Source organism: Lathamus discolor, chromosome 3, assembly GCF_037157495.1.
Source record: "Lathamus discolor isolate bLatDis1 chromosome 3, bLatDis1.hap1, whole genome shotgun sequence".
Classification (NCBI taxonomy): domain Eukaryota; kingdom Metazoa; phylum Chordata; class Aves; order Psittaciformes; family Psittacidae; genus Lathamus; species Lathamus discolor.
The window spans coordinates 48,939,854-48,966,414 of NC_088886.1; the positions used below are offsets into that span (position 1 = coordinate 48,939,854).

Sequence of the window (26,561 nt, forward strand, 5' to 3'; positions counted from 1 at the left end):
TGGTTAGCACTTAACCAAGTTTCATGAGCCCTCATGGGTGCTACTGTGATGAATCTTCTCATGTGAAGGAGAGGAAAGAAACAGTTGGAAAAGGCACACATGTGAACTGTGTCATGTACATGAATGATGCAATTACTTCCCAGTAAAATAACAGAAATAATAATACTACCTAGTAATTATTGCTCACATGCTACTAACAAAATAAAGTTACTAGCTTTTGCCTTGTAGCTCATTACAGTCTTGTCAGTATGTTCTGGATCACGACAGGACCTTCACTGCAGGAGCAGCTTTCATGGATTGCACATAGATATTTTGAATTTGATTTTAGGTTCTTGCTTTCTAATTTGGAATTTAGTGGTTTAAGTATAAATAATAGTTCTCCCTAATAGTACAATTTCTTAATTTTTAGGGGGAAGAAATGCTAAGAATGAACAACTGTGATGCAACATTGAAAGGATCAACTCTCTTTTGGATATGGATTTTACTGAAATATGCCAAGCTTGAAAACCTAGAGAAAAAGTACCACTTCTTCCTTAAAAAACAGGTATAATTTTAACTGTATGACTTGTGTTAGAAATCTTGAACCTGTATCATGCTTCTGCTGAAAAAGCTTTTACAAAACTTTATATTAGTGGTTTTGCTAAAAGTAGAAACACTACCACTGTCTGAAAGCTAATATCAGACAATCCATCTGCTGCTTGTATATGAAAAGATTCAAGCGAGAAAAACAACAGAGCTTTTAAATGGAATGCAATGTAATGCTTGCTTAACTGCACTCTGGATTATCTGTTACAGAATGTCCTATAGTGGAAGACTGTCAATCAGTACTGAAATGGGGAGATTAATTAGCTCAGAATAGCTACTCATTTTTGGTTGATTATTATTTGAAATGTTTGTCTTTAGATAAATCATTCATTAATCATTTCTTTGGTTCTGAAGAATCAATAATATTTGGTAAGTGACTGATCTTATGTGTTTTCTTCATTGATCATTGTGTAGTGTTTTGTATGCCACCAGCTCATGTCATCTTTTCTTGAAGGAGATTCTGACATATCATGGCAGGTTGTTGTAAATAATCATGACATGGTAAAGGCTTTACACTTGACAGCTAGGGTTTCATACGTCAAATAGGATCACAAATCCATTAAATTTTCTTCCAAGAAAAGAAATTAAATAAGTACATAATTCCTTTAAGCCAGTCTCACTACAATGCTGTCTTACTTGGATAAATAAATGCAGTAAGGATAAGGAAATGCAGTAAATACTTTGCACTGATTTAGAAGGTGAGTTGATAAATAATAATTGGCTACATGCGTGATTTCAGTATTTCTTAGTTGTAGAATATACAGTTAATTCTGTTCTCCAGAAGCTGAGCTTTAATTTTTGCCTAGCCCATTTAGTTCTAGAATAAATGCTTCTAAGCTGGAAGCTGTGTATTTTTCAGAAACTCCTGAATATATTTTAGAGCATCTCATGGATAGATATGGCCTTGATCTCTATTTGGAAGCATGATGCTGAGTTAAAGTTACTTTAGCACAGTAGCGTGCTAATATTACTTCAGCACAATAGTGTGCTAATGTGACTACTCTTTGTAGATTAAAACTTGGTTTTGTCTCATCAGCTCGGATGACAGGTGGTAAACTACCATTCATGTCCTTACTCAAAACATGATTGCAGAAATGTATTCAGTGAAAAATCAGTAGTTTAGGATTAAGGGTGACTAGAAAATAGGGCTTCCTTTCAAGGAAAACTTCAGTGATCTGATATTTATTTTATTAGAACAAAAATGAGCCTCTGACAGATTTCTTGGACATAAGGCACACAGGATAATTAGCAATACTGCATAGGCAATAGAGACACTGCTGATTCAGCTTTGTGCTTGAGCTGATTCAGAACAGGACCTTGAATCTGAACTGCAGGTATAAAGATGTGCTAACTAAGAAGTTTTATTTTCAACTGAGTGACTTTTCCCAACCAACAAAAGCCTTTAGGTGACAAGATCTAGTAAGTCCAAGAGCAGAAAGGTTTTTAAATTAGCACTTTAGCCTCAACAGTAACTTGTTCCCTTGGCATGTTTAAAATTGAGAACAACCTGCTTTTCTCCATCAGTCCCGAGCTCACAGCAAAAGAGGTCTGACCTGCATTTATCCCAGTAATATTGAAATGGTCTTTTTTTGACGATGTTACTGTCACACAGAACAGTAAGATGACTGTTCTTTTGTGGCAGCTTACTTTTAAATTCTGAAAGCTTCTCTTCTGCCATTTATTACGATTTTCTGCATTTTAAAGGGCAAACTCTTATCTAGGAATGGTTAGACAAGAAAGTGAACTTTCTATCACAATGCAAATTATCCCCCTCAACCCCCTTTCCACCCTCTTTTTTCCCCTTTTTTTGGGGGGTGGGGTTGTTGTGGTTCTTTTTGTTGCTTTGTTGCTTTTTTGAAGCTGGAGACAAAGGCCTTTTGTCTGTCAATGCCATGGAAGATGAAGTCTGACAATTACATTCAGATGTCTTTAATCTAGCTTCACACCTGGGTACCAGTTAATGCTTTGAAGTCTGCCTTGGAATTGTAGTAAATAACTCTAATGCTGGTCTGTTCTTCAGCATATTCACATAGTGTTCCAAATAGTCTTGTCCTAACAAGGGTTTGAAGAAGCCGCTGAAGATTTCCCTGCATGTAATGCACAGATATGTTATGCAGATTGACTGGCTATTACCCCCTGGAGGACTTACTTATTTGAGTTTTTGTGTTTATATTTCAGCCTGTTGCAAATACTATTATTTCTATATTTCTGTAATTTCTATTGGAGCATACATCTTCCACTCCCAAGTGGCTACAAATCAAAATTCATGGGAAACCTAGGTTACAAATAATGCTGGTTTTAAAAGATGCTAGAATGAAGAGGTAGAGCAGTTCTGTTTTATTGAAGTTCATGCTAGACAGTACTTGCTGGATGAAGTAGGCCTATGAAAGCTGCTTGGTTGATTACCAGTCCTTAGAAAATTAATTGCAAGTTGGAGAACTGGAAGACTTCAAATCTGCCAGTGACTACAGTTATTTTAGCTTATGTTATTCCTTTTGAAGCTACCCAAGGAAAGTGAAGCATGAGTGTTTTCTAGTTTTAACGCAATGTTCACATCTGTAATGTTAACGTTTGCTTAAATATAAGGGCCTGGTGTGAATCCGTAGCAGTGTCTTCAACAGTTCAGCTTCCAGGGAAGAAAAACTTTATGAGTACTCTGTTGTTTGAGATAATTGGAGCATTGTGATCTGTTAGATATGTGATGGCCTAAGAGAATATAGGAAGGAAACTTGTGAAATTAGGAAAAGATTGGGGATGGGAAGTAAGGTGAACAAAGTTTGAGAAAGAATGGGGTGATTTAATTTTAATTGTTAGGCATCAGAGAAGACTTTACAGACTGAACACAGACTTACAAAAAGGCTGCACTTGTTCTGGTACATGAGCTTTCTTTTATCTTGATGTTTCTGGTTTGGGAGAAAGAAGGCATGCCTAACTACTTTTAAATTCTGAGAGCTTCTCTTTCTCTGTTCTGCCTTTTAGTACCATTTCCTGCATTTTAAAGGGCAAACCCTTATCTAGGAGTAGCTAGACAAGAACTTTCTGTCACAATGCAAGCAGTCGAAATGAAGTCAAAGTGAAATGTAGTTTGAGAGAATGAAGGAATGGCTTGTCTCCCATGGTAAAAAAGTACTGTTCTGTAGAGGAGTTTGGTTTTTTCTAATATATATATATTTTTCAGCCAGGGATAAGTAAGTTGCTAGATGACACTGAACAGATAATGTTGCCCTGCTTGAACCCAGAAGACAGACTTCACTGGAAAGTCAATTCATAAACGTCTAGCCTAATATCAGAAGATGCAAAGCATTTTCATGTAGGTCAAGAAACCAAATGAAATTTGGATCCAGTAGGATGGGATTTCAGACGTGGTTTTTTTTCATCTGCAGGCCAGGTGTGCTTCTTGAACGAAAACAAGCAAATAGTCACTTGGAACAGTCCTGCATTTAGGTCACTGGAAAAGAGGATGTTCTGCACTCAGTTCTAGAAGCAGGTTGCATGTTGTTTTGTGGATAATGTCTCTGCCAGAAAAACCAACCTTTACGCTACATTTCCAAAAGTGTTAATTGACTATAAGTATGATATTTTTCCCGGGATGCAGTGCTAACTTCTGTTACTTGTACCTCAGGGAGGTTTGTCAAGAAGTCGTCTTGACACAACCACCTGCTGGTAGTCTATTTAGAACACTGTAAGTGTCACCTAATTTCAGACAAGTCCAGCTTTGATAAGGATAAACAAAATACAAGGCACAAGCAGTAAGGTACTGTCAGACTGATTTAAAACTGTAGTATCCTCGCTTATGCATGGAAATCTTGATGTAATTTCTATTCAGCAAATGGATTTGATTCCCCTGGGAAATTGTATATCCAGAATGTCTTTCATGGACTTTTGCACAGAAGTTGAAGTTATATTATATGCTGTAAAACCAACAAGCACAATTTCAAGTATTTCAAATAGAAAACATTTGGAGTGCCTGCTAAAATATAACTTTTTGTTCTTTGGGATTTCATTTGCTTTGAAACAAAACATTCCTTCAAAGATAAATAAGAAGAGGCATTGATTCTACTAACCTGAAAAACACTTCTAAATTAATTGAAAAAGATTTCCTAAAACCACCATAACGCTTCTAGCAATTAAAACTATGTCCTGATAGGAAAGTTTGGTGCTGAAGAATTATAGTTAAAGCAAATTGAAAAGTTATTACATTAACTTTTAATTAAGCTATTTTATATCAAACTATATCAAAGACAAATGCAGCATTACTTCAAAGAGTTCATGCTGAGCATGAAAATCATTAACATTTAAATAAAGATGTTCCATATGGTTTGGCAGAAACTGGAATACTCTTAGATATAGGGGCCTTCTGCTTTCAGCTTCAGAATTTGGAGTCCAATTATAGTCTGGAAGGTAAGAAAGCTCAAATGTTCAAAGAACATAGACATTGTCAAATTAGGAATTATTAGGAAGCAATTCTTTACTATGAGAGTGGTGAGACACTGGAACAGGTTGCATAGCTAAGTTGTGGATGCACCATCCTGGGAAGTGTTCAGGGCCATGTTGGGTAGGGCTTTGAGCAGCCTGGTCTAGTGGAAGGTGTCCCTGCCAGTGGCAGGGTGGTTAGCACCATGGCAATAGATGATCTTGAGGGTCCCTTCCAACCCAAACCATTCTCCAATTCTGTGATTTTGGGTATATCTTGTTTTAATTCATTGGGTAATCCAGTTTTAAGTAATCGTACTAAGTATTTCAAATGTCAAAGGTCCAGGTGGAGGGGCTGTTGGTGTTAATTATTGCTGACGATATTGGTAAATAGACCATAAAAGTATAAAATCTAAAAATTTTAGACACTGTTTCTTGAGCTTGGTAAAATTGAGGATGGGAGAATCAGTAGAAATTAGGAAAGTAAAAGATGTGTTCTTTGAGAACAGACCATTGTCTGAGAGACAATCCTATGTATTGGCTGCTTCTGAATTCCAGGACATTCTTAGATATTAGTGCAATGATCAATGCAAAAATGGTGCTCATACAGTTGAGGGCTGGGCCTTGAACACTTTTCTGAATTCAGAGGATTTTAGTCTGTGATTAGAAGATACTAAGTGCTTGACATTTCCAACAGGCTAATACAGATTATACTTTAGAATCCCTTTAAATCCTCTTCAGCAGCTTGGTAAGCCTGTGACTGAAGCTGCTTTTCCCTTTCTCTGACAGATGGACCCCATCAGTCCCCAGTAGACCAGAATACTCCAAGTGGCTTGGGCTAAGTAATGAAACCTCTGGCTGTGGCACCAGTCCTGTAACAATTTGTTCAACCGGCCCTTTCATATTCCTTCCCTTTGGCTGTGAGGATTGAAAAAAAAACCAACCGACCTGTGGTCCAGAGTCCCTTACTGCTGCTCCCAGAGCTCTGTAATCCTTCTTGATGTTCCTTAAATTGCTCCTGGCTGTATGACTAGTGCCCATGTAAAAACAACAGCAGTGAATAATAATGGACTGTATGAGGCTTGGTAGTCTCTCAGTGACATCCCTGATACAAGACCCAATAAGCAGCACACCTCTCTGGAAGTGTCAAGTCAGAAAATGGGTGCCTCTGTACCTTTCACAGTTGAGTCACCTACTACTATCACCCATCACCTTTAACTATTTAGTAATAGTTATATGAGTCTTAAGCAATTGTTTTGAAGTGGTCATCTAGTGAATTTTTTTTTTCCTAAAAGTTCTGTCTTTAGATTTTATAATAAGGAAATCTGACCAAGTTGATGCTCTTTCAGAAGCAAGTGTTGTACTAATGTAAGCTGCAGTGATATTATTTTCATGATGCTTCTTTCTTATATAGGCTAAGTTCCTGTTAAACCAAATTATGAACCATTTTATTTCATTTTTTGGTGTACCTCTCTATTGTAGAGAATGTGTTTAGAAAACCCCAACAAACAGTATCACAACCTGTTCAGTTACTTAGCAGCTTAAAAAAAAGGTTGTTCAATGTTATGGTAAAATCCTCTTGTGGCTGGGTTTTTTGTTTGTTTGGTGCTTCTTTTTATGAAAAGGTTTCCTAAATAACACAACAGGCATTTGAGCCTCAGGTTGTTGCTTGGTACTAATGCTTTTCCACTAGTCTTCTCACTGACGAGACTTTCTTCAAACCTGTTTCACTGATGATACTTATGATGAACTCAAACTGATCAATAATTTGTATACATGTTTTTAGTGTTCATTTTTCTAAGTGATTTCAGACCATACTTCCATGATTGTTGTTTTTCCACCTGTGTGTTGTGGAATCGCAGTTATGAATTGATAACTCAGGATTTTAAGCTAGGGGTAAGGTTTTTTTGAAGGAGGCCCATTCTTGAAGATCATCTGAAATGATATTAAAGCAAATCCCTTTGTTTTATGAAGTCCTCTTACATGCCTGTTGTCAAGTTTCTCTACAGGAAGAACAAAACGTGTATGTTACTCCATGTTACATGGCTGCGGTAGTTTCATTTAGTTTTGTTTCTTCTGGTTTGTTGGAGGGAGTGGGAGTTGGGGTTTGGTTTATTGGGGTTTTTGCTGTTGGGTTGTTTTGGGTTTTGTTTGTTGGGTTGTTGTGGGTTTTTTTTTGGGGGGGGGGGGGGTTTGAACTGTCACTATTGTTCTGAGCCTTACTCTTTATTCTACACTTTGCCTCATCTTTTACATACTAGCTTAAACTCTCAACAAATCCAGGTCATCAATGAGATGATGGAGTCATGCAGACAGTTAAATCTCTGTCAACAAAAACTTTTATATCATTGTTCTGGAGAGCGTTTCTTAGAATACTGTCCTACATTCAATGTTCATAGATTTTATAATTTCTACTCTTATCTAGTTTTCTACATATAGGAAATGACCAGGACTAAGGACGATTTTATTCCTATAAAGTTTTGAAACATGGATCAAAGGGATATTTTAATAATATGGAACTTTTGAGGTTTTTAAATGTCATTTTCCAGTAATTTTCCAAGCATTTTACACTCTAATGTTTTTCTGTGTCGATTAATTAATTTCACTGTCTAATTAAAGCTTATTCAGCCTTGAAAGCAGGCAGTAACGTGTAGTATATGTATTTATATATACACGGAGAACTCATCTGTATGTAACAAGTGTTATACTGAATATGATTAAGTTCAGTTTTGTTTATAGAAATAAGCATATTATAAAAAAATGCATTTTTTTTTTTTTGCACTTGCTGTGGCAGAGTAATTTAAATCTCCCACCATAAAGACAAACTGCAATAATATATGTATTATTACTCACAGTATCAGAAAACTAATAGGAAAGATTCAATGTATGAACTGCAGTACTAGCATTAATCCATCCCTGCCCAATTAATCCATTAATCCATCTTGCCCAATAAAAAGGAAAACCAAAATGTTTAGATGTTAGCTTTAAATAACATAAAGTAAGAACTTTTGGAAGTTGAATTCCTTCACCTTTTTGTTCTTCATATTTTTATTTTTACCAATTAATCCATTAATTCATCTTGCCCAATAAAAAGGAAAACCAAAATGTTTAGATGTTAGCTTTAAATAACATAAAGTAAGAACTTTTGGAAGTTGAATTCCTTCACCTTTTTGTTCTTCATATTTTTATTTTTACATTGTTAGTATGTTAGTCTTTGATCTTTTCTCTAGTAAAGTAGACCAAAATGCTTCAGTCTTATGCTGGAAGCATAAAATGCTGGTCCTTTTTGGAAGATCTGATGCTTCAGATCTTCCAGACCTGCAATGACATTTGCAGTTGAACCTTTCCAATTTCTGCAGTGTTTTCTTCACTGTAGACATTAGACACTATTCCAATAGCAGTTATACCATGGTAAATAAAGATGCAGTGTAGCAGTTCTATCTGTTAAACATGCATCGAAAGCTTACACTTGACACCTTCTACTGCACTGTCATGTTGTGAACTTAAACTCATGATTCCCAGGGCTCTTTTGGGTGTTACTTCTTCCCAGTACAGTTTCCTATCCCCAGGGAACAAAAACTATTTATTTAAATTATGTATAAAATTATGTACTTAGACATTAGGGAAGAGTAATGTTTTTCACTTGTGCCTGTTTTACCAAATAATAGGTTGCTTTTCATCATGACTGTTACAGTGTATTATTCTCTGTCTCAATCTTTATGTAGCTTTATGATAATTACTTATTTAATTTCTTTCTAGTGAGAAGGTCACTGATCAGAGTATTAGTCAAGAACTGAACTTCAGGGACCTTGTTAAGCGACATCTAATTAAAAGTAATATCAAAGTCCTTAGGGATCTTAAGGGACTCATCATATCCTAAAGCTAATGTTTTGTTTGGGTTTTTTGGGGGGTCTCAATTGGCTTGTTGTACATATTCAGATACCATACCAAGAGATTGGTGTTTACAGTATGACAATGTTAGTGAACTCAGAAAGTTCTTCTAGTATAAAGACAATTGTCAAAGACTGTGCAGCTGCTCACTATTCTAAGTTTATTTCATAACTGAATCCCCTCAAATTTACATGTGCATATCTGGTGTGTGTGTTATTTGCTGTACATGGTTCTTGCAGATTAAATTTGTAACTACTGGCTGACATAAGTTATTTATTCCTCTTTAGATAGAAAGTAATCAAATCCTGACCAGGCTTAGTGGAACACTTTAATAACTTTTGGGAAAAAGCCTAACAAATCACATGCAGACTTAATGCACAGCAGAATTAACTAATAAAACACAAGTTATAAAATATTTTGCAAATTCAAATTTAGTGATGCCTATGGTAGATTACAATAAATATTAAATCAAATTTATTTATTTATTTGAATTCCTTTTTCTCATTAATTCTTCTTGAACTGATTTCATCCTATTTCAAACGTTTCATGAAAATGTGATTATAAACATTGCATATTTATAACCCTTTCTTTAAAATATAATAAATCTTGAGGAAAAAAAAAAACCTCTTCTGAGTAGCAAAGAGAGGAACATTAGCGGTGGTAGGAGGAAAGTAAAGTATCAGGCAGGTGGCTATATTCCAAGATCTGAAGGATCATTATGACTGACCTATATTATTTATATCAAGAAGATTTCACCCTAAGTCCATTACTCTTTGTTTAGTTAGAGAATTATTTTTAGTTAAACGTAGTCCTCATTGAAACAGTACAAATGGTAAGCCATGTGCCACAGCTGTAGTGCCAGTAGTTATTCTACTCTGGTTTTCTCAGGTTCTTAATTCTTTTGTGTAAGCGCCTTCTTCAGTGAATTCAGTTAGCTTTATGTACTGGCAGTTTAAATCAGTGTAAAGGTCTTTTTTCTTTTTTTTTTTTTTTCTGGTAGAATAAATAAATTTTACTGAAATCAATTCCTCTCATTTTCTCTTTGTAAGTGATCTCAGATCTCTGTTTTGTCCTCCAAAGGTAGTAATCTATTTAACCTTGTAACAAGTCCTGCCAGAACCTGCTTCATTTGGAGCTTAATTGCTCTAAGGAACACTTGGAAAATCTTGAAGAGCCCTGGTAAAAGACAATGGTATCTTGAAGAGGTCCTCTAAATGCTTGTTCCCTTTATTATTTAACTTCAGCAGCAGATACCTGTGAGTATGCTGACATGGTTAAGTACAGTGCTCTTAAGTTCTACTAGCCCAGTTTTCAATACTCATGATAAATACCTTTATTAAGGAGAGGTAGTAGAGGTGTCTTTCCTTTCCACTTTGCCATGTCATTTGGCTATTCTAGACAAGTGCACAGAACAAAGCTTTGTATATAATGAAAACAAGAGGTAGCTTGTCACAGGAAAAACTGTTCAACTCATGGTTTAGAACAAATAAGGGTAGGTCCAGCTTAATTAGTTATTTATGATATTTCGTTAACTGTCTATCAGTGAACCAGTCATTCAGGATAGCTACAGGGGTGCACACAAAATTATAAGATTTTCTAAAGGCTTTATAACTACTCAAAAGTTCTTGTCACACACTTGCTACTATGTGTATTCTCCCTATCTTGCAGGCAATGTGAGTTGCAAGCACTCCTCTCTGCTTCTGGGGGTATAGGTTCTCCTGTTTACATACATCTCCTGCTAGAGCTGTGGGTGCCCTAGCTTTATGTGTACCTGCTGCTCCCTAATACGCTAATCCCTATGCTATCCCTATGTGAGAAAAGCAGCATGGTCACATACACACACCACCCAGGTTTGGGCCTCCAGTGCTGCATCCTGCACTGTCACACATCTAGCTGGATGTAGGCTGCTTATGGCGTTTGAGGGGGAGCATGCTCTGCCTAGCCAAATCAGAGGTCATAGTGTCACTGGGGTGACTTCTGCCACTGCCAAACCAGGTTTAAATGGCTGCTCTGTTATCCTGTTCTCACTAAGATCCTTCACGTTTGTTGCAAATTTTCATGATCCTAGCTTAATTTTAGTTGGTCAAACTGAGGTGAGAAACCGCCGGGTTCAAGTTAGCAAATAAGCATGGCTTAATTGCTGAGATAGGAGTCTGCACTCTCCTGACTGAGAGTAGTTTTATTTGTAAACTGACTGCAGGGTGTCAAGCTCAAAATCATGTGTCACTACTAAACCTTTTACAGCAGAGACAGCTGCAGTAGCCCTGTGGGTGTTTGCCTCAGAAAGTTCAGTTTTATTCACTGTGTGAAAAATGTAAGGAAATAATAGTAACTGGACATGTCAATGCATGACTCCATTCCAGAAAATGACAATAAGCCAGGCCACTGGGCTGTAACTAAGCATGGGTCCCAGGATGTTTCTTTGTAAGGATGTGAGGGAAGAGTGGAAACAACCTGACTGAAGAATCAGAAACCGTTAGAAATGTTATATAGACTTAAACAAGAAAGGAAGTATTTGCTAAAGCAAATATCTCAATGGTATTTAATATCGTTCTAGGAAAGCAGTCTTCCTGCTTTCTTCCATGTGCACTAATATGCAAGATTGACAATTCACTGAATTGTTCTTTATAATAATCATGTACACTTATTTATACAGCTTTGGGGGCTCTGCAGTTTTGTAGCATTGATTATGTGGGGCTGAACCCATAGTGTTTCAATAACTGACTGTCTTCTGGTAAATGTGTCCTGCCACCTCTGTGTTCTGAAAATTGAAGGTATTAATTAAAATAGGAAGATACAAAATAAATTATTTCTTTCACTTTAGAAATCCGGAAACTTGCACCAGATCATTTATTTTCCAAAGAATGCAGCCTCATGCCTCAGTTGTAGAATGAGAGGTAGAAAGGCTCCAATGGACATACTTTGGGTTCAGCAGTCTTTCTGCAGATAATCAGTTACAAGATTGGAAGCTTAATTAAATGAGAGGTGTAACAGGTTAAGTGAAACACCAGGAGAAAGACAGCTGTAATGTAAATACATTTAATTTCCAGTATAAGAACATTCTAAATGTTGCAGTTGTATATTCATTAGAATAAATCCATGACTACTCATGAATAGCAAATATTGTCCAAGAATGTGCTGTTGCAGCAGGCAATTACTGTAAAGATTTATCTTGTTCTATACCCATGATGATTTTGATTAGTAAGCCTCTAAAATGTTTCCAGTAAAGAAGACATGGATCTTGTACTTTTCTTACTCTTTGCAATTCTCTTAGAAGAAATATGAAGAGACTAGAAAATGTATGTATGTATACTGTAACATGCTGTCACATTTTCCTTTACTATATAACAGGCATTTGAAAAAGTTATTAGTTATTGGGAGGCTGGCATGCTGCTTCTGCCTACTGAAACAATCCATTTTAACATGAGAAGACAAAATGGTTTTAGCAGCTTCCTAAAATCTGTCACAACTATTATACTCTTCAGGGTTTGATAAATCTAACCATTTTTTTCCTTTTGTGAGAAAACAATATCTGCATATGTCTGTTCTTTCTTCTGCAAATCTTGAACTGCCATTTCCCATTTGCCCTTCTTTGCTGATGTTACAAAATTGCTTATTAAAAACATTTCAGAAATAAATTTGTGTAATACAAATTCTACAATCACAGATAATATTGACAGAGATGTGGGAAATGCAGGGGTTTTTCTTCCTGTCCTTTCCTATCTTCCTTTCTAAGGTGCCAAAAATTGCTGACCTTTAGTACTTGAAAGACCAATTTGGTTTTATTATGCACTGTGTATCTTGATATCTTGTTGACTACAGTACAATATGAATCTTACTGGCTAACATAGTCTGGCTTCCTACCAAGAACAAGCTATACCTTACCACAGTTCATTGAAATGTCTGACTGGTTTGGAATAGAAGAAAAGTCTCTTGACAGATGTCCTGACAAAGCAGTAATGAAAAGGTCATACCACATTTCCTAAAGCGTTTATCTTGTTTCCTTAGTGGCTGTGTACTGAAACTAGATCAAATCACGTCTAATTAGGAACATGAAGTTCAGCAATTATGTTAAGAATCTATTAAACACTTTTATCAAAATTATTACACGTTATATTTGAAAATTCTAAAATTCTTAAATGGCATTTTGCCAACATTACTATTCAGATCCTGTCTTAAAACTTTTTACCTTTTCTAAAGATCAAGGTTACAGAGCTCAGCAGTTCTTGTTTTATGGGGCCTTGGGGCCATTTTGAACTATTACTACTTCAAGAATTGTTGATTATGATTGAATACTGGAACAAAAGCACATCATAGACATTCTGAGCAAGTCCTTTCTGACAACATAGTCAGCATATGGAATAACAAATGCCCAACAGTCAGTGACAGTTATCAAAATGCTTGCTTATCTATTATTTTATCTTCCCTTGATAGCCCATAAATGATGAAAGGTTAATTCAAAAAGTACTGTATCTTTGTGTAAGTACACCAATTATATTTCTTTTGTCATAATGTTCCAATTTTAGAAAGCAAAATAAAAATAATCAGTGATGCTAAAAAAATATTTTCTGTGTTGACATACAAGAGTAACTTTGGATTAAGTTTGGAACAGGCTGTCTTTAAAGGCTACAGAATTCTACGAAGTCTTTTAGCTGACTAAATACTTTTTGCAAGACCCATTGACTATTAATCACATTGATAACAGTGTCATCTTTATTAGAACACTGGTAAAACAAGGTGCTTAATTGTGTGGAGTTTTCATAGTTTAAAAATTGACTTATTTATTTTGCTTTCTGGCAGACCTTTTCTTCATAAGTAATATCAACAATTAAGTTTGTTACATTCCAGCTAGCTCTGTATGTTAAAATGCTTAGGTTGAAAATTTGCTCAAGCAGGAGTTAGAAGTCGCCAAGATGTTCCCATCACATTTCCTTCTAAATGGGAGATGTGGATTCTTACTAGTACATTTGGAGATAATCTATGTACAATAAATCTTATTTATTTATTATTTTTCCTGTGAATTTTATAACAAGAAGAGCTGAGTCAGATAACAGTATTCTATATTTTCTAAACCTTAACAACACAGTTGCAAAAACTGGCTAAAAAAATAACCTTAGTAATTGTTCAACTAAATGCTTACAATTTTCTTTCCCTCTATTTTGTCCTCTAATGATTAATGTAAGAAATATGCAAGTGGATGACTAATAGAAGCTCTTCCTGGGCTCAGTTAGTTTTTAGAAAACAAAAATCAGCTAAAAATGCAGAGACTGAAGGAACAAAAAGATCTTTAAGTCCAACTTTGTCCTCAAAGGCCAAGTTATCTGAGTCAATATCCCTCATACAAATTGATGTCTTGTACGTTCCTATATGTTACAAATATATTTTATTTAGAAAGTGCTTTTACTATTAGTGATGTGTTTTAATAATCCGAATCGTTAAAGATTTAATTATAAATAGTTTATGTCATATGTTTAATTATAATATAAGAAGATACTATGAGTTTTAGGGCTGAATGATTCAATGCAGGCGAGCCTCATGTGAGTGTGTGTAACTAGAACCTTTTATCATTACTTATAACAGTGTGTTTAGAAATTTGTAGATGTGTTAACATTTTTTTCCGTGTGTTACTGTTTTAACTGTTTTATTAATGCAAGTGGGTTCCTCAGTGATAGGTTCACTGTTTACCAGGTAAGGACATATCATTAATAAATCAATAAATAAACCACTTCAGTCAAAATCTGATTTATGCTATATGAATCGAGTGCAGTTTTATGCTGGCAGATATTGTAACTAGAAACTTTCTTTGACAAAATCAAAGATTACATTAATTATAGATGATTTGAGCTTTGCAGCATAGTGACATTTTTTCCATTTGTTAGAAAGTGTGAGGTACACCTTGTGAAAGAGAAAAAAAAGCCCTCATTTTAAAGAACTCTTCCTCAGACATCTTAATTATTTGATTTGCCTTTTCTGAAAGTCATAATTTTCATCATTGTAAGTGTTACAAAGTCTGCTCCTAAAGGAAGAAGTACAGGGGCTATAAAAATGCTAATTTAAACTAGAAAGCATAAATAATAGAAAAAAATAAACAATATTCTTTCTTTTTTTCTCTGACGCTGCAAAATAGGGTCTAGATTCTTAGTAGAGAAGTAGATCTAGGCTTATTTCATACAGTTGGAGGTCTAGCCTCATATACCTCAGTGCCATTCCAAATCAGGCCCTTGAAAAACTTCAGCTTCTCAAATATCAGATGTTTGTTGTGCTCTGCTGAGGTCTAAACAATCGAAGAAACAAATCACATAATGGTAGGTAGGCCTATTATGTGCCAAGATGAATTACAAAAGAGTATGATGACACCAAAGTGATAAAAGATTATGACTTTATATGCTGCTAGTGCTGAACCACAATTATCTTGGCCAAGAGCAAGCAATTACTCAAAATAAAACGCATTTACTCTAAATTTACTCCACTGATGTAAAATAGTTTTGCTCAAAGGGTAGGTTTTCAGAATCAGTGTGACCTTTGCATTTGCCTCAGTTACCAGTCTGTTCTCATAGCATGGATAATTTTTTCAGGCACTTTAAAAATGAGTCTGTAGAGACAGAAACTGTCTTGAAATTTTACTCTAAGCCTGTCCACTGTCAACAGCCATGACTTTTTTTGTGTCATGAGTTTTTTTGGTGCTGTGAGATTTTTTTGTGTCGAGCTCTCCTGTGTCTCAGGAGGTGATGCTTTAGACTCAGTGGGAAGGCCCTGGTTAGGCTATTCTCCCAGTGACCTGGTCTCAGGTGTTTGGCTGGGCTGGCACAGGTGGCTGGTGATAAGGTGGCCATGAACTGCTACGTACCAGTTGGAACAGCTTCCAGCTGGCCCTGTAGCAGAGAAAACCAGGAGGAAAAAAATCCAGCATATGGCCAAATTGCTCACCAGAGCAGTATTTGGCACCCTATATTGAAGGAGACTGCAGCCGTTAAGTTGGGTGCTTCGCATACAGAAGGTTGCTTCACTTCTGAGGGAAGTGTTGCCCACAGCTGCTGCCACACCGGACCCAGGACACTTCTAACAGAAATGCTGCCATACCAGAGCGGAGATACTCCTGAGGGAAATGCTGCCATAGCTGCCACTGTGCCAGAGTGGGAATACTCCTGAGGGAAGTGCCTCCAAAACTGCTACTGTGCCAGAGCATGGATACTCCTGAGGGAAGTGCTGCTGTGCTGAAGCGGGACACTTGTGAGGGTCACTGCCCCACTGCTGAGTGCACACCAGAGCAGGTAAGTAACAGAGCAGCGAAAACCTTTAGGAATCTGCCTCAACTGCAACACCATCTTGTCGTCTTGTCAGAAGAATTTTCAGACTGGCAGTAAAAATGAGGTAATTTGAGGAGGGATAAGGGTTTGTCTGGACACATTCTGTTTTTCTTCAATACCAGAATCAGTTGATTAGAGTTTCGTTTTGGCGGGCGGTGAATTAACCTGTGATTCTGTGAAGTAAAACTCCTCTATGTTTGCCCTATGGTATTTGGTTGAAACTTGATACAGACATGGTATAAACATTAGCTCTTACACAGAGTCACAGTTTGGATGGTCCTAGTGGACGCTAAGTAGAATGGTGCAACTACAGTTACTGGGCACTAAGAATTTTGTTTGAGATCTTGCATGGAGCTGTCAGGGTGCTGTGAATCTGCATCCCAGCCCCTTCTAAAGAAGCAGACATAAAACTGTATACATAGCAAAAATAATTTATTTATCTCTAGTCGTGACATTGTCAATAGAAATAGTGAACATCCGGATTTGTGATGGGACCAGAGCAGCTCAGTCTAAGATGGAGGGTTCCTGTAAACATGGGGTCTGCGTAAATGCAGTAAGTGCCTAGACACTGCTAGGGACCCATTTTGCAAGTTCCTCTCCAGTCAATAACAGAGTTAATATAACTAACATGCCATCACTTCTGGGTCCTGCTGTCTCCAGGTTGAAAGTATGTGTACCCTGTTCCTCCACATGTCTTCAGGTATGAGCATTAGAGATTATCACTAGAAGAATAAAGAGTAATTCTAGCAGTGGTTTTCAGAATCCTTAGAAACACTAGGCACCCACTACATCAGGTGAAAATGTATGGAAATTAAAAGCTAGAAATTGTGCTTTTGAGATATCAAAACATCTCGGTATGTTCGTGATGGTGGTATCAGAGGTTTTATTTCTTCCTCAGTGAATTTAGCATTGGGAGTGCGTGGAATTTATATCAGCTGATTAACTTCAGCATGTCCTATAGACAACAGCTGTCAGGGTATTATTGCAGTGATACTCCATGATTACAAGTAGCAGGCAAGAGAAAACAACATTTCTGAAGTGGGATTCTCATGACATGTATAATTTTATAAGTTAGTAATTATAGATTTTCATTAATACTTTGTTATATTATTTGTATTCCAATACTGTAATCAGTTACTCATATACAGTTCTTAAAATACAACTAAAACTACTTTTCACTTCTAAAACACAGCTACTGGGTTGGCATTTTCCTTTAGTACTAATGTGCTTTTATTTTACTGTCAGTCTGTAATTAGCATATGTATTTCTAACTTCTGAGGATCACTTGCTGGATTGGAAGACAGCTAGAGTTTGGCTGGTGATGAAAAGACGTATTTAACTTTCTTCCTGTATTTGCAGTGTTTTTCAGAACGTTATATTATAAAACATAGTCTTTTAGCACTCTTTGTATTTCTAGTTATATAAATATACTACCCTTATTAATGTTGCAGTTCAATATACAAATACATGTGACATCAGAATCTTTCTGTCCAGTAGAGTGTTGTGACTTATTATACTTACTTCAGTGTAAGAAAAATATACCTGAATATAAATTAGCTGGCATTAAATGGTAGAGTGCCCACATAGGTAAATAAACTCTATTTAATCTCACTGTAAAAACACAACAGAAAATATATTAAATCTTATTTTGTAAGTGCATTGATTACCATTTGGGGATACATTAATAGAATTTAAGAGCAAACAAGTATGTTAAAATATCTAATCTCACCACCAAGTGTCCTAATCCAGGTGTTTAATTTCACCTGATCATCCTTGCATTGTGCATGAAAATAATTCCTGTAGTTTAAGTAAACAATCCCTTTGTACATGAGACAACATAAATATTATTTCTATTATTTCAAAGGAAATAAACTCCTAAGAAACAATATACTAATAGCATAATGTATCCTGGACAGGATTTTGTGGGTGTATGAAGTTATGCTTGTATAGAATAATACTTTAATGGCTTGTTTATTGGTTTTATTTCTTAAATTGGATGGTTGAAAATGAAAGCATCTGTGATGACTGTACAAGAAAAATCCCCAAACTTCTGATTTATTTTTTTTCCCTCAGGTGAAAAAAAGATATATAAAATAAATTTACCATTTAGGTTTACTGTCTAGAGTATGGCAGCAGTTTAAATACTTCATCATAGTAAAGAGAACTTTTGGGGGGCATATATATATATATAAAATGAAATCTATGAAATTTTTATGTCCCGAGAGCCACAGTGAATTTGAGGTGGGACTAGCCCCAGAAGTCTAACTTGTATTAATATTCACTGAATAAAAAAATAGTTTTAGTTTCAAAATGAAATGGTTATATATTGTTCATACTGTAGCTGTTACTGTAAGTAGAGTGCACAGAGTAGTCTCTCATTAAGGATAATTAGTATCTGTTAGAGTTTACAGACATTTAGAATAATTGATACCGCAGTTCCATTACTGTAGATATCTATGTGGACTGAAATTGACCTTCTGTAGTGATTTGAACATAGTTGTGCTGACTTCAGTGAAGTTGTAGTGTTGAAGTCTGAATGGGATTAATTCTTATTAGTAGTAGTCTTTTAAATATTCTAACGAAACTCTGATTGTTGTATTTTCATAACCTTTTCAGCCCTTAACATACACAAGGAGGACTGCAAATCAGTCTTCTAATTCAGATATAAGTGATCAAAATAGTTTCAAATGGGTCCCTCCCTCTCTCCCCCTTCCTCATCATGTTGAATGAATTCTGAGTATAGGCGTGGAAGAAGTGTTCAAAATACTCGTCTTTCATTCTAATGCTTCCTGACCAGAATATTCATGTGGTGTGCTTATTTGTATGTTATCCCTTCATGTCATGTGACAGTTCAGTGCATTGTCTTGAAATAGAGGTTTTAGGAAAAACGAACTCGGTTTCCTCAGATTAGCACTATCAGGTCATAGTGCCAATTGGATTCTAAATATGCTGGATTACACTTACTTCTAAGTGATTTGAGTTGGTAGTAGTGTTTCATGCTAGCATTTATTTAGAGCTGCTACTGTTCTTTTGCTTTGAAATCAGCATTTATGGAGAGTTTTGTATATTCCAGCTCATCAAATGAGTTTATTAAAATGTGTGGTACCTAAACCTTTGAAGATACGGTGCTTGTTAGATTGGTGTTGTGTATGCATTTTGTTACTCGTTCATTCATCTTTATGTTGTATTAAACTGTTAGTCATGAAGATGATGTTCTGTACTTTCAGGTTTGAAAGGGGGATTGTTTCTGAGGAGAAATTTGGGACTTTCGCTTCTTTTTCTGTAGTTGAAATGCCAGCATCTCAAACATATATTGAAAATATCGTTGAGTCATCCAGTAAACTGACTTTCCTCCGCATAAGGAAGCCAGAAGTTCAACTTCCATTATTACTATGAGAAGAAAATTAATGATACTTATTGAGTACTTAATTGATCAATACTGCAATAACTTTAATACTGCATTTATCAGAGTAAACTTGCAATGTTTATAGTGGTAAGTGTTGCATCTACTACATAGATATAAATAAGTAATTAACATACTACTGTGTTTAGTGACTTTTTCAGATAAAACATACTACAGTGAAAGAATACCCAGAGCTACTCTAAATTGTTATAACTCCATTGGCTTTGACATAAGAAATGTTTTGTAGAGTTTGTGTCTCAAACCCTGTAAAATCAATTTGGCAAGTTCTTCCTAATACAGTCTGCAAAACAAAGATCCAGATTTATGTTTATTCAAATGGACTAAAGAGAGAGACTTCTTGAATTGGAAACATCTTCATTAGGTGAAAATTGCTCTAAATGTATGTGTTTTGTGAACTTCAGCATTTTGTATCAGCATCGAATCTTGTTCTTAACACAGAAATATCAATCCCACCACTTTAGAAAGTTAAGTTGCTGAAGTGCTAATATGCTACAAAGATTCCTGAAAGCATTTGCTTAGCCAGTTATTTTGTGTAATTTATGCATTGAACCAGAAAGGAAAATTTCTGTATATTACTGCAGTTCCTGCCCATGTTTTTTTAAAGAAACTTGAAACTGGACATTTGACTTCATATACTATTTTAGATTGATAGCATGTTAACTGGTGAAAGAAGTTTTGTGCCTTTAGTCGATTGACTTTACCCGTTAGTCTGTCCTAGCCCTGAGGTACTGTTACACGGAGGTTTGTCAGTAATTCTGTAAGGAGATTTTGAAAGCCACATCTGTTAGACATACAATTTATATTGCCAGCTCCTGTAAAATGTCATAGCATAGAATGTGAATATCACATGAATAAATGTATGGCATATATGGTTAGGATTTTCCAGAGTTTATTTTTTTATACATTTTTTTTTTTAATCTGATTATAAATAGACAAGATTTTTCAGAAGTGCTGAAGATTTATCCTCTAAAAAGTGTTTCCTTTGGGAATTTTTATACAACCATTTTTTAAAATCTTGACAAAAATGTATGGAGTCAACATGCACATTCATATTGTGTGTCTGCACATAATAAAGTAGCAGCCACCTAGAAGATCAGATCAAGTAAGAGTGCTCATACGAATTAAGATACATTGGTGACTCTAATATTACCTGGTTTTGCTCTTAGTCCATATTATCAGACTGGCAATTTCTACTACTGTAATATCTCCAAGAAACTCTCTCTTTTAAAAAATAAATTAGAATAAAATTGAGCTTTTCAATGAATTGCAAGTTTATGTAAATGACCAATTTAAAAAAGAACGTTATGTAATAGGACACATTCACTACTCAAGCCTAACATTAAGTGTTCTCTGAAATCTCATTATATGCAGCTCATGAGAGAGTAATTAACATATTATTTTATATGCAGATAGCCATCTAAATGCCAAAGCATTTTTATTCAGCAAAATCCTTTCAACTTTTGAATTGGTATTGGGGAAAAAGAAGTGAAAGGAATCTGCATAGGGTCAGAATGAGAGGCATGCAAACTCTCATGAATAAGTTTTTTGACTGTTCTTAGCAGATGCACTTTCAGTTGTCTGTTTTCAGGGCATTCTGTATAAAAAAATTAATTGAAATTTTTTTTTTAGTATCTCTGAGCATGACTGTTCAGTGTAAATATGTGTGAGTAAACAACTTGCTTCTGAATTTAGTTGGACTTTGCAAAGAGAATAAATTTCAGTTAGAATGTCTTGGTCTAGTATCTCCTCCTAATCCTGTACTGTAAAGGTATCTGTATAGGCTTGCGTTATTTCAAGAGCACACTTAAGGCATGAACATGATAAAATGAACCTGAGGTAGGTATTTGACATCTTTGATCCCTTTGCAATCAAAGCTGTAAATCAAAACCCCAAGAGTGGACTCCAAATAGAAGAAGGAAGAAGGAAGATAAAAAACATAATTCTCACGTACAGAAAAGTATAATATGATTCCATAGCAAATTCAGTGATTATTGTTAGTACAGATAATACAAAAATGAAGAGGGAATCCATGCTAAAATCTCTGTATTTCCAAATTACCTTCTTTTATAAGGTTCCAGCTATTTTCTTTGTTGTTCTGCAAAACTGCAAGAACTGCAAAATGTAAAGAGAAAACGGTTTGATAAGTGTTCCTCAAAGTAAGAGATGACATTACATTGATATAATCTATTTTAAAACTTTGCTTTTCAAATAACTTTCTTAAGGTTTGAACATTCAGTGGTTAAACTGGTTGTATTATCTCGCTAGGACTAATAATGAAGGCAAAATAACTGTGTCAGAGCAGATTGCTAAGTACCTTGACTATTCAAGTGTTCAATACCTCTAAGTGTGGATACTAAACAGCTTCCAATCAACCTGTTCCACTGTGGACCACACATACTAACAATTTTTTTCTCTTCCCTAACCCAAGCTGGACTACTCCATATTCCAGCCTGTTTCCATTGTTTCTTGTCCTACCACTCTACCCTGCTAAGAAGTCTGGCTCTGACTCTTCTGTATCTTCCAATAGCTGTCGAGAGGAGTAGGATCTCACCTTTGGCTGCCTTTTCTTAAGACTGAACAGATCTTTCTTAGATTTGCTTTGTGTTTTATGCACCTCATGGCTTGTTGCAAAACTTCATCACAATTTTCATTCTAAAAGAAGCACATCAACTAGGAAAAGTACTTAAAGCTTAGGAGGTTTTGGTGAGTAGTGCTTACCTGTGGAGAACACTAAAAATGCTTAGACAAGTAAATAGCACCTTGCATATGGTCCTGTGTAGGAAACAAGACTATTCTGGTGTACAGATATGACTTCACATTCCTGTCACCATACTGTCAGCAGACAAACTGGTGGTTTGGTGGTCTGTCTTGTAATAATCATCACATGAATATTGTTGAGTAGCAATAAAATTCCTTTTCATTTTCCATCTGAACAGTTGACTAAAATATGTAATATTAATTTTTGGTTTAAACTTAAGCTCCTCTGTAGAACTGGCAAGTTTGTATTCTGCTGTTACAACAATAAAGAGAAAGGAAAAAAAGCAAGGAAGAAATGGAGGACTTGGGTACGACCTGTCCATGGGGAACAGTGGAGAGGGAATAATTCTGGAGACCTAAGTTCATTTCTTCTGCAACTATAAAAATAAATAAAGATCACACTGCTGGAAACAGAAAATGCCTGCCCTGTTCATCATTCCTTACCATGGAAACAAATTCTGACACTTCCCATGGAAGCAGCAGCCTGCAGACAACAGGGCTGCAGCCCTTCCAATATTCTGTTGTTCTAGACTGCTGATTTTGCCTGAGCCTTGTCAAATCTCCATTATTCATTTTAATACTGTTTTGTTTGCTAAAAAACTCCCACTTCCCAGCTCACAGCAGGATTCAAAGAGGAAATGTGTTTGAAGCTGATTGCAAAGGAACACTGTGAAGTACACAGCATACCCAGAAAGCAAGCCCTTTTCACATCTTTCCCTCTGGCCACACTCCCAATACTTTTTCTGATTCCTTTGCTTTGTGCTTTGCATTTGTGTCCGTTCTTGTGTCAGGCGGTTTCATTCTCAAAAGGATACATTCTGAGCAACATGTGTCCTCAGGGAAGCCTACAGGGCTTCACAATTCTACACATACTTTGCCAGGTTTCTGGTTTATGTTGCTACTGTCACAGCTGTGTCCTTCCAACTGCTTGTCATGAAAGAACATAGGTTCCAAGTCCACTGCTTGGTCTTGTACTTGTTAACATAACAGAATTCCATTCCTAAATTGATCAATCTCCATAACTAAAATGTTAGTAAAGGAGTAATTTGCTTGTAAAACACGTTATACAAAGATACAGCTACATCCATCAAGTTGAGTGAGGTTTTTTTTCCAAGTAGTCTAAAAGCTATTTGTACTGGAATGTACAAATGTACTGCTTCATCCACGAAGTACTGAAGTCTCCCATCATACCTGATGTAGGTGAACTTTGGAGTTACACATTAGAAAATGAAGTGTGTTTCTTTTAACATTTTATATCTCTTACATATGTGATTAATTAGCTTTATGTTATGCTTTCCAGGATCTGGAGGTTTTTAGATATAAACTAGGTTAAATAGGGAATAAGAGAAAATGGGTTTTCTGACTGGAAGGGTTTCCACTTTGAAACAAAATTGTTTTCTTTGTGTATTTCAGCACTCTGAGTTTGAAGCGGCATTTTTATCGTGCCCACCTTACGTGGAATATAACTGGCCAAACCACAGTGTCCCTGTGTACTTGCATTTCAGTGTCGCAAATTGTGATCATAGTTTATTTTACAGCTAATAGATATTTGAACTACACAAGCAACCACATCTTCCTTGTTGCCCTTCCAAAACTGTTATGCTTGAGCATTATAGTTTGGCTAAGAAAATCCAGGAGACGACAAGAGATCCATATTTTTTCTTCACTGGAGAAGCTATAAAATAACAGACAAAAGGCATTAACCCAATTGTGATCAGACTGTTGCTCTTGACAATTACCTGAGGGTGCTTTCCTGCCAGTTGTGGATGATTTGGTGTTTTGCTGTAACTTTGTTGTTTTCTGGGTTGGGTTTTCATCTTTGATTTTGTTTCCTTTTTTCCTGTAATATTTGTCATCAAGATAGACTTCTTTATACCTTGTAAAATGTGTGAGATGGCTCTTCTGTGATAAGTCTTACTGATCTTCCCATGTCAGTCTTTGACTTATGTAAGAAATTGCCTACAGTGATAGCTGCTGTAGAAGACTGGTCTGAAGTAGATATAAGAAAGATCACAGAAGTATAGACATTTATTGTCTGAGAGATTCCTTTATGTTATTATTTAAGAAAAATTATCTTAATTCTTGAAATATTAGTGTTGCTTGAGTTTTATCTGTGTGGATCTGACTATATAAGTTTTACTTATTTTTCTGTAAATGTTTATAATATTAGCATGTTTGCACCTGAGCTTTTCAGAGCTCTTCTGAAACCCTGAAGTCAGATATGAAGAAAATTTGTTCATTTTAGATTTATCAGTGCTGATCGCTAGTGCCATCTTAATGTCTTAAAATAATATTTCTAAATACCATTTAGAAGTAATCTGCTGCAACATGGAAATCTTATTCGTCTTGTACTCTTAACAGCAAATTATCAGCATCTGAGAGCAAATCTTACATTAAAAACTATTTTTGGTTTACCCTTATTTCTTCAATAATATACTAAGTTGCCTGACTGCATACTTTTCATCTTCTGAAAAGTGCCATCAAGGAACTGCATATAACAATCTCGGGAAGTAGCCTGAGAATATCTGCCAAATCAGTGTAGTCTGCATAATTCCAGTGGAAACATTGCACCTCTCAGAAATGTGTTACTTGTGATGGTATCTGGCATAACTGATAATTCTTAAGCCTTTTGCAAACAAACCAACTACAGGGTAGTTACATGGATCTTCTTTAGTTTATACAAGAGACACAAGGAAGTAACATTGAGAAAGATACTGGGACTACAGATTTTCACCTTTGTGTTAACCACATGAGAAAGTTATGTCATGGAAAGTGAGAGAACTGGTGAAGAAAAGTAATGTCAGGTAAGAGAATTAGTTGTCTGAGTTCCTGCACAAATACCTTTTCTCTTAGAAAATTGAGTCTCTCAGCCAAAACTTTTCCCATGGTTACTTGTGTTGTATATGCGGTGGTTTCAGAATCAGCTTCTTACTGACTTTACTGTACTACTTGAGTTTGTTGTGGGTTGCTGGTTTTTTTGTTTTTTTGGTTTTTTTTTGCTGGTTGGTTATGCTTATCCTCATCTTTACTCCTTTGAGTCTGAAATAGAATGTTTAATCGTATCCTGGGGAAAAAAATTTCCAAAAGCCTTTAATGGATAATATCTAAGAGTAAATAAGTTTGAGGTAATCATTAGCTGCTCCAGACAGTTGCCAAATGGAAAAGAAATTTGCTTTAGAAATAAAAGATCCAATCAGAAAAGTGCTGTAATCCAATTTAAATACTTTGGGAATCTTGAGTTCATGACTGTTTGCCTTATTTACTAATGAGCCTAATTAAAAAGATCCCTGAAGTGAGGAAAAAAATAAATTAGGTAGGACAACAGTTAAAATACTTTACGATTGTCAAAAAAAAAAGAAGTTAAAAAAGCTCTACTTCAAGTCTCCAATTCCAGAAATAGTCTTGACTTTTAGAAGCACTTTTCCAGAAGAAAAGTAGTTGCACTATTAGCATACACTTTATTTTCCAGAAGTTTGGAGTTACTGTGATTAATGACTCAATGTTAGTTTTCAAATTACAGTAATTTTTTGGCTGTCTTGATTTTGCTTAATCAGATGGGTGACTCTATAACCTGTGCCTCTTGACTCTTCTAGCCCTTTATGGTTATTATGAATACTAACAAATTGGTATGTCAGCAGGTCCTTTACCACACTTCTTGATAGGTTTGACGTACTGTTAGTCAAGTAATTCATTAATCTGAGTATGATACTTCTGTTCAGCTCAAATCTCTGCAGATGTTGTCTTTTAAATTGATACAATAACATAATTATATATTTCAATAGAAAAGCATTTTGCCATTAGATTCTACCCTACTTCACCCTTATCACACTATTCTCATCTCAAAGTTCTGGAAGAATTCTTAGGACTAACAAGACGGCATAATTCAACTCGTAAGTCTTGTATTTTAAACTGTTCTGCTAGGGAAGTTCATCCAGTGGTCAAATACTTGAAAACTAACTAAAAAATATTGTACTACTGTATTTAGTATGTTTTACAGGTACTGAGTGCACCATCTGACATATATATTCGAATTATTGTATATATATTTTTTTAACAAGTATTTAGGACTCTACTAGATACTGAAAGTATCTGCAACACAGATTCTCTGCTATTTAATCTGTGCTGTGAGTAGTCTTCCATCTATAGACATGCATGCAATGCAATAGTGAAGTTTACTAATTTGA

The 26,561-nt window shown here is 35.6% G+C and overlaps 1 long non-coding RNA gene across 1 annotated transcript in view; it reads left to right on the plus strand.

The window, feature by feature from the left end:
* The first annotated feature begins 528 nt into the window (after window positions 1-528).
* The window catches only part of LOC136010978 (uncharacterized), a 52,992-nt gene continuing 26,959 nt past the window's right edge, over window positions 529-26,561 (plus strand). Inside the window, exon 1 of the long non-coding RNA XR_010611121.1 lies at window positions 529-544. This is a non-coding gene — a long non-coding RNA (uncharacterized LOC136010978). The remainder of the gene's footprint in view (window positions 545-26,561) is intronic.